Raw genomic sequence first — 7,786 nt, 5'->3', positions numbered from 1 at the left:
AAATTAGTTTGAAAAAGGCAAGAAAACTTATAATAAGCATTAATCCTAGGTCTAGGCCTGAAACGTCAGCCTTCCTGCTCCTCTGATGCTGCTTGGCCTGCTGTGTTCATCCAGCTCTACACCTTGTTATACCAGAAAATAATTGTTCTTGAACGGAGTCCAAATCCACATCTTTAATGAAAGCTTTATTTTCATTAGCCACATTCCATAACACTCACACCCCACTGATTACCAAGTGTCCGTATTTATGCAATCAAATCACCTCCAACAAATCCTTATTCATCACAGATTTCCTCGTTCCATTAGGCCTCATGCTTCACTACAGACCGTGTTAGATAATTACATTGGGTTTGCCTCATGTTGCTCCTGGCATGACCCTCAGCAAACTTCATTCACCATCCAGGGATGATGGCTAACACAATTGCCTTGTAGTATGTCCCTGGGTCATTGTGTGGCTGAGAATCAGTTGGCAGACAAGGATGTTCATGTTTTACAACCAACATTCAACCCAATATCGAAAATAGTTTTTGACATTAATGGCCCAGAAATTATTGCAGGAATGTGTTGGAAGTGATTCTGAAAGATAGGATTTAGCTCTACACCTTGTTATCTCAGATTCTCCAGCATCTGCAGTTCCTATTATCTCTGAAACAATTTTCTGGTATAACATTGGTAGCGTAGGAGGTTGAGTCAAAATGTAAAGTATTGAATTAAGATTGCACACTACTATTTTCTGAAGGTGAGCCTAAGGACCAATGGAAGAATGAAGCAAGCATGTAGACCTGAGATAGTTCTTTGCCAAAAAAAGGAAGCAAGGCATGGCTTTAACACTTCTGTTATCATACAGAAGCAAGGTTAAAAATAACTTTATTTTTCAGAATTGGAGCCTGATCTTTTAAACATGGTTGAAGTTTTGGACTGATTATTAACTTTCATGAATACAATTTATCAAAAAGATGATTCATTAACTGCTGATAAGGTGTAGTTAGATTTTGACAAATTTAGAAAGACTGGATAGTACCACAGAAAATGAAGTTCAGTAGATTGTATGCATTACTGCAGAGATTTCTTTTGGAAATTCCCGAATTTGTATTGGCACTTAAGTGACTTAACCGTACGGGAATATCAAGTATTAATAGATTTAATTCTGATGGAAGCTAGATTTGTAAATAAAATATTTCACTAGAACATTCCAACAATAATACTGAGAGCATGTGCTCCAGAACTACCCATGCACTGTGCTTGATCATTCTGTCTGTTGCTGCAAATTCCCAATTTCCTTTTTTGCCAGACACTCGGGCTGCTTCAAATCAAGCATGTTATTTAATGGGAGAACTCTCATTGACAACAGCTACTTCAGCAGAATCTGAAACAAAAGATTTTTGATTACCATTTCCTTGCACCTAAGGCTTCTGAAGTGGATCTATGTGTCTTCATCTCCATACACATTTATTCCATAATTTGTAAGCTGTTCAGTAGCTTGGAATAGTTTTTATTTCCCTGTAGATTATTGCTGCCTTCATCTTTTCTTGGATGCCGTGAAAAATGTTCTATATTGATAATAATCATTTCTTGGCAGTAAAGACAGAATAAGGTAGCTCGGGAGCTTCTTTTTGGTTAAATGTACATTTTATAAGCAGGATTAATGCTTATTATAAGTTTTCTTGCCTTTTTCAAACTAATTTTAGCAAAGTATGGTGAGACAAAGCGGATAAATTATAAAACAGTAAAATGTTCTTCTGACAGAGCCACAATTGCCTTGTAGTACATCCCTGGGTCATTGTTTTGCTGAGAATCAGTTGGCAGACAAGGATGTTCATGTTTTACAACCAACATTCAACCCAATATCGAAAATATTTTTTGACATTAATGGCCCAGAAATTATTGCAGGAATGTGTTGGAGGTGATTCTGAAAGATAGGATTTATATGCATTTGGATAGTCAGCATGGTTTTGTGCGAAGGAAATCATGTCTCACAAACTTGATTGAGTTTTTTGAGGAATTTAACCAAGAAGATTGATGAGCAGAGTGGCAGACATTGTTTAATTGAACTTTAGTAAAGCTTTTGAAAAGGTTCTGCATGGTAGATTGATAGTAAAGTTAGATCACATGGATACAGGATGAGCTTGCCATTTGTTTATAAAATTGGCTTAAGGGCAGGAGACAGGGAATGATGGTGGAGGAGTGTTTTTCGGACTGGAGGCCTGTGACCAAAGATGTTCCACAGGGGATCAGTGCTGGGTCCACTTTTATTTGTCATTTATATCGGTGGTTTAGATGAGAATATAGAAAGCATGGTCAGTAAGTCGACAGATGACACCAACATTGGTGGTGTAATGGACAGTGAAGAAACTTATCTAAGATTACAAAGAGATCTTGACCAATTGGGTGAGTGGGCTAAGGAGTGGCAGATGGAGCTTAATTTGGATAAATGTGAGGTATTGCATTTTGGTAAAACAAACAAGGACAAGACTTATACAACTAAAAGTAGGGCCTTGGGCAGTGTTGTAGAACAGAGAGACCTGGGGTTCAGGTACATAATTCTTTGAAGTTGGTGTCACATGTAGACAGGGTGGTTAAGGTGTTTAGCACACTTGCCTTCATTATTCATTACCTTTAAGTATGGGCGTTGGGATATCATGTTGAGGGTATACAGGACATTGGTGAGGCCTGTTCTGGAGTATTGTGTGCAGGCCTGGTCACCCTGTTATAGGAAGGAAATTATTAAACTGGAGAGGGTTCAGAAGAGATTTAATAGAATGTTGCTGAGAATTGAGTGTTTGACTTTTAGGGAAAGGCTGCATCGGCTGGGGCCGTTTTCACTGGAGCATAGAAGATTGAGGGTTGACTTTAGAGGTTTATAAAATCAAGAGGGGTATAGATAAGGTGAACGCTAGGTGTCTTTTCCCTAGAGTGGGGGATTTCAAAACCAGGGGGCATATTTTTAAGGTGAGAGGAGAACGATTTAAACAAGACATGAGAGGCAACTCTTTTACACAGAAAGTGGTTCGTGCGTGGAATGAACTTCCAGAGGAAGTGGTGGATGCAGATGCAGTTACAAGTTTAAGAGACATTTGAATAAGAAATGTTTGGAGGGATATGGGCCAAGCGCAAAAAAGGAGGGACTAGTTTAGTTTGGGATTATGGTCGGCTTGGAGTGGTTGGATTGAAGGGTCCGTGTCTGTGCTCCATGACTCTACAACTCTATGACATGGAATAATAGGCAATATCAATTGGGCAAACTGTAGCAATCGAGGTCGGTACGTGTCAGTATCTATTGAGAACATCTCAACCAGAAAAATGAAAGCCCTTCCTAAAAAGAATGTTAGAGGAACTTGAAAACAGGAATTTGTGTTTTTAATTATGTCTTATCTTTGTGTGTTTTACAATTGTTAAGAATATTATACAACAAGCACTTTTCGGTTCCTTGTAGTTTTAAACCCGCTAAAAATGTTAGTTGTCCTCGAACTAGCCAAACAGCCTTATCCCAAGGCAAGAGCCTGGCTTCAACTTGAAGACAAATAGTTTAAGTAGCACCGTTGAGAAATGATAATTTATGACAATTCTTCATCTTTTGACAATTAACCAAGTACATTAAAGAGCACTGAGATGTTTTGTTACAAAAATATACATACTCTCTTCCTCTACTTAGTATTTTTGATCATTGTTGATAAAATAGTTAATTTGTTAGTGGTTTTGTCTTTGTACATTGGACATTCTACTCAGTTTATAATAACATCAGGTAACAAAACAAGAATCATGAGATAGGCCACACAATAAAGAAGAAACTTATGCAGTTGTCAAAACTTGCATGCAAAGTATTACAGAATATATATGTATGTATGTATTCTATACATAATATATGTGTGGATCTGAGCAGAAATAGCTATAAAAGTTGAAAGGAAGATATACAAACTTTTTTTTTGGAAGGGCTTGGCTTTTTGAATTTTTGTAGTCAATGGTAGCAAATAAGTGTCATGCTCTAACCCTTAAAAGGATTCAAAAGAGAGCTATATGGTTGATTAGGGAATGAGCAGTTGGATTGAGAGAGCCAATGATATAAATGTACACACTGGAAAAGGGAAGCCATAAGGGTGAAGTAATTGCTGATGGAATGTTCTGAAAGTATAAGTAAACCACATCCATTTGCTCCAATTATCAACATATGTGTTACAACCTCAAATTTCCAGTAGATTTATCAAGCATGATTTCCCTTCCGTAAATCCATGCCAACTCTATCCAATCTTGTTTTCCTGAATGCTCTGCTTTCCAATCTTTGATAATCGGCTCTAAAACTTTCCTCACTACCAACGTCAGGTGAAAAAGTCTATAAGTACCCTGTCTCAACTCCTTTTTGAAAATAGTAGAGTTACATTAGCTCCTCTCCAATCCATTGGAACAATTCCATAGCATATAGAATCTAGAAAGCTGAACACTATTCACTACATCTAGACCCACTTCTTCAAGTGCTGTCAAATGTAGATTACTGAGCCTGAGGAGTTATCGGACATAGTAAGAACTGCTGATACTGGAGTCATATACAACACAGTGTGGAGTTGGAGGAACACAGCAAGCCAGGCAGCATCAGAGGAGCCGGAAAGTTGATGTTTCAGATCGGGACCCTTCTTCAGAAATGGGGAGGAAGAAGGTTCCCAACCCGAAACGTAAACTGTCCTGCTCCTGTGATGCTGACTGGTCTGCTGTGCTCCTCCAGCTCCACACTGTGTTATCTCTGAAGAGTTATCAGCCTTTAATCCCATCAATTTCTCCAACACCATTTCCTTCTGTTCCACCCTTTCAGTAGGTCCTGTATTCCCTAACATTTCTAGGATATTATTTGTATCCTCCTTTGCAAAGCCTGAACCAAAGCATTTAATTGGTCTGCTATCTCTTTATTCCCCATTATAGCTTCCCCGTTTCTGATTGCAAGGGACCTAAATTTGTCTTAACTAACTTTTTTCTCTTCACATGTCCAGAGTAGTGTACACTTTGGCTATCCAAGACTGTATGCTGAATTTTACCAGAAATCAAGTATCATAAGAAGCTATAAAACATAAGAGCAGGATTAAGCCATTTGGCCCATTTAAGTCTGCTCTGCCATTCACTCATGGCTGATATGAAGTCAGTTCAATTTCTGTCAGTTTCGTAGATGGTTTCCATATGTAAGCCCTAGTGGGTTTTCTCATATTATTCTCCACAGCTTGCCTTAGTTAGCAATGCACCACACCTCTTTAGCACCCCACTCCCGCAATCCCCCACTCAGCGATGGACCCTACTGGATTCCCAAAATCATTTTTAAAGCACCAAATCAAGCACTCCCAGCCAAGTACCAACCTCGACAGTGCATGGAATAGGAGGGTAATAAAAGGAATTGCTTCTGCGGGCACATAGGTGGTACAGCTGACACTTCACTGTAAATACAAGTCACATTTATATGTATTGCAATTTTACATCATCTGATTGATTAACAATTGTTGTAATTGCAGCTATAAGAACCAAGCTACACAGGTGAACTGCCCTGAGTGTCATCCCATCTTTCCCTAACACCTAGTATAATATATTCTCATTGTTCAATGTGGAAGCATCACATACTGGAAATTATTCAAACAGTTAAAAAGAAAACAAACTTTGTTTTAACTGGCACCTAATGAGCTGGCACTCTCGATAAACTGGCAACAATTATATACCTGAAGTACTGGAATTTTACTGTGTTATCGTGATCTCTGTGAAATTCAAGTAGTCAGTTGAGGGTGTGAGTGAGAAGGCTCTCTCCCAATAGGTTTTATTTAAGGCAAAATTGCACTATCATTTAAATGATTTATGCTGTAACTATAGTATAACAGTAATTTGGATACTCCCTGCATTACATTTCTATTACTCAGTGTGCATTTTTACATTGATTATGTGGACCTCTTGATCAACTGGAACATTTGATCAGTCAGTACGCTCGATCAACCAGTACACTCCTGCTCACATAGGTGCCGATTAGTAAAAAGTTTGATGTATTCACTTTTATTCAGCAACAGCAAAAGACGAAGGGACAAACAAAAGCTGCACCCAAATATGTATAAAATACTGCAAATGCTCAAAATGGTTAATATTTCTTCTTCTGTACAGAAGTGACCCCCAAAGTTCCAAATCAGGCTTGACACATTAACTCTGTTTCTTCCTCCACAGATACTACAGATCTGTTGAGTTTCTCCAGCATTTTCTGTTTTAATAAAGATAAGCTGTGTTTGCTTCTGAGGATACATAGGGACTGTTTATCTTCTGATACAGTCAATGAGTGATCACTAGTCAAATTTACTGGAACTAAGTATCAATTAGATTCTGTCTGACTTATGTCCAATACTGCTCCATTCTAACATGGTGAAGGTGACGTAAATCCTACTCAATGTTCTCATCTCCATCCTCAGAAGGCAGTAGTCACTCTCTCAGTTCATCAGCATCGTTCACATCCCCTTTCCAACTCCAGATGTGCAGAGCACAATATGCAAGGATTGTGCCGCATATTCTGTCTGAAGTGTATTGCAAAGACCCCCAGATTGATTCAGGCATCCGAAGCTAATCTTCAGGAGGCCTATCATCCACTTCACAATGACCATGATGGCTGCACCGTATTTACATTCAGGCTAAGTCGGGGCTTGCGTAATAGAGCCATCAGCCATGGTTGCAGAGGATAGCCTGGACTCCCAATGACTAGCCTTGTTAGACATCCAGCCCTTGAAATGAAGCAGGAACCTTGGAGTTCTCAAGGATAAAGGCATCACTGCAGAATATTCTAGAATACCTGGAACAGACTATTGAGATACATTATCAGTGATCATAGATGATTGTAAATCAATGGAATGAAACTTTTTTTCCTGATGAAGTCAGCTAAATTATGGTGCTGTCAGTGCAATGTGTGTGTGGTGTATAGTGCCCTGCCCCTGGAGAAGCCAGCTATGTCAGCTAAGCTTACTCCCCAGGCTACAGCACTGAGATCTTCATGGGCAACTGAGGTGATGTAGCATAAATTGAATTGGTAAAATCCTTGAAACAGGACAGGAGTGGGACTATTAGAAGCACAATGGGTAAGCTCAGTTGTCACTTTGACAGCCACCAGGACAGGATGGCCAAATACCTCTTTGGGTGGCAGGTCCTGTTCCAGCAATTATACAGTGTCCATGGACGTTCTCAGTCCATAACAACACTGCACCTCGTTCATCTGGTGGAAACGGTGTCGAGAGCAATAGACTGTGCCCAACATGTACATCCTGAGGGCACCTGCTTCTGTAATTTCTTTATTAGCGGTAGCTCAGCAGTCACCATAGATTGCAGCTGGTCTTTGCAGTTCTATTTCTTCTCAATTTCTTTGGTCTCATTATTTAAGGGAGGATGTTCATACATTGGCGTTAGTTAGTTCGGTTGGCTGGACAGCAAGTTGGTGACACAGAGTGATGCCAGCATCATGGCGTCAGTTCCTCTCTGGCTGAGGTTACCATGAAGGACTCTCCTTGTCAACCTCTCCCCTTGTCTAAGGTAGTGTGACCCCTTAGGTTCACCAACTATTTATGTCTCTCTGTCTAATGAGAGAGCAGCCCTGTGGTCTGGTAAGATTGAGGTGACTTTACTTTCTAAACGCATTGGAAGCTATTCAGAGGAATTATACAAGATTGATACCTGGAATAAGTGGATTGCCCTATGAGGAAACGTTGTACAGTCTGGGCTTATTTCCACCGGAGTTTGGAAAAATGAGGATGGTTTGCAAGTGTGATTGGATTGCACTGTACAAGATAATATCTTG

At 39.5% G+C, this 7,786-nt stretch overlaps 1 protein-coding gene across 1 annotated transcript in view; it reads left to right on the top strand.

Moving 5' to 3' along the window:
- Nucleotides 1-7,786, top strand: part of LOC109914368 (cytochrome P450 4B1-like) — an 84,823-nt gene that overhangs the window by 70,868 nt on the left and 6,169 nt on the right. The gene's annotated exons all lie outside the window — the stretch shown is intronic.

The sequence above is a fragment of the Rhincodon typus genome, chromosome 10 (genome assembly GCF_021869965.1).
Source record: "Rhincodon typus isolate 14 chromosome 10, sRhiTyp1.1, whole genome shotgun sequence".
Classification (NCBI taxonomy): Eukaryota; Metazoa; Chordata; class Chondrichthyes; order Orectolobiformes; family Rhincodontidae; genus Rhincodon; species Rhincodon typus.
Note: the sequence above shows the minus strand (reverse complement) of the source record. Positions and strands in the feature narration are given on the sequence as shown.